Source organism: Dipodomys spectabilis, unplaced genomic scaffold, assembly GCF_019054845.1.
Source record: "Dipodomys spectabilis isolate Male_0828 unplaced genomic scaffold, ASM1905484v1 ptg000014l, whole genome shotgun sequence".
Classification (NCBI taxonomy): Eukaryota; Metazoa; Chordata; class Mammalia; order Rodentia; family Heteromyidae; genus Dipodomys; species Dipodomys spectabilis.
The window spans coordinates 3,478,987-3,480,071 of record NW_024870691.1 but is presented as its reverse complement, the minus strand read 5'-3'; positions in this window follow the sequence as shown (position 1 = coordinate 3,480,071).

Sequence of the window (1,085 nt, the reverse complement as noted above, 5' to 3'; positions counted from 1 at the left end):
ATCACAAATCCTCTTATGAAATTTTATAGTATCTTTGAAAAAAATAAAATGATTTGCATATACTTATCATCTTAAGCAAATACAGTCTGTTTTTACATCTTTCATTCTGTGACAAACCCTTATTTTTTTGTTTCCCAGATTGCTGAAAAATGTATTCTTGGAAATAGGATATTGACAGTAAATCTGAGTGTAATTTTCATTTTTTAGCTTTCAAATATAATATAAACTTTGTTTTGACTAGTCATTTTCTAATTCATTAACAATAATATTTTGGTGCCTTTAAGAATTATTGTGGTATTGTAGTTGTTGTTTCTAATTGACTGAACCATTAGAGTATTCATGTATAAACCTGAGCATTGAACTTTTTAATTTTTATATCTAAAAGAGTCTCAAAGGGTTACTTTAAAGAAATAATGGAGGGGGCTTCTCTCCATGTTCAAAACTTTAAATGTATGTCTATAAAAGTACTGGAAATACATCATGTTCACTGGAGCAATATAAAAGGTGAGGACAAACAGAAAAAAAGAAAAAAGAAAAAAGAAAAAATCAACACTAAAAGGTGAGAACATATTGCTGAAGAGAAAAGATTTATTGATTAGATTAAATAACAGAAAAGAGTAAAATAGTCAGTTTCCTTGCTTGAGACTGCATACATTTCACATGAATGTAGGTAACGATGAGACTCAGACATAAATTCATATTTATTTTACTGAGATTCAAAAAATAGTATAAGCAATATAGGTATTTTAAAGAACTGGTCATTCAAAGACCTGGATTCCTAATGGATGAAGAATGGAATTGAAAATAGCAGAGGAAAACAAATCAACATTCAGGTATTATGATATTGTAATACTATTATGAAAGAAATGAAAAGAAAGAAAGTGTAGTCTGTAATTTCAATGTAAGGCATCAGTTGTAATGAGTCCAATTTCTTTTCCTACAAGATATCCAAGAGTACTATACTCATCCTCTGAAGAGTAAAGAAGTAATCATTTTTATTAGCTTTGCTTAATATTAATGCATTTATAGCAAATAGGTTAAAATGTCTGCTCCCTTTCATTCGATGTAATAACTTACAATTCATA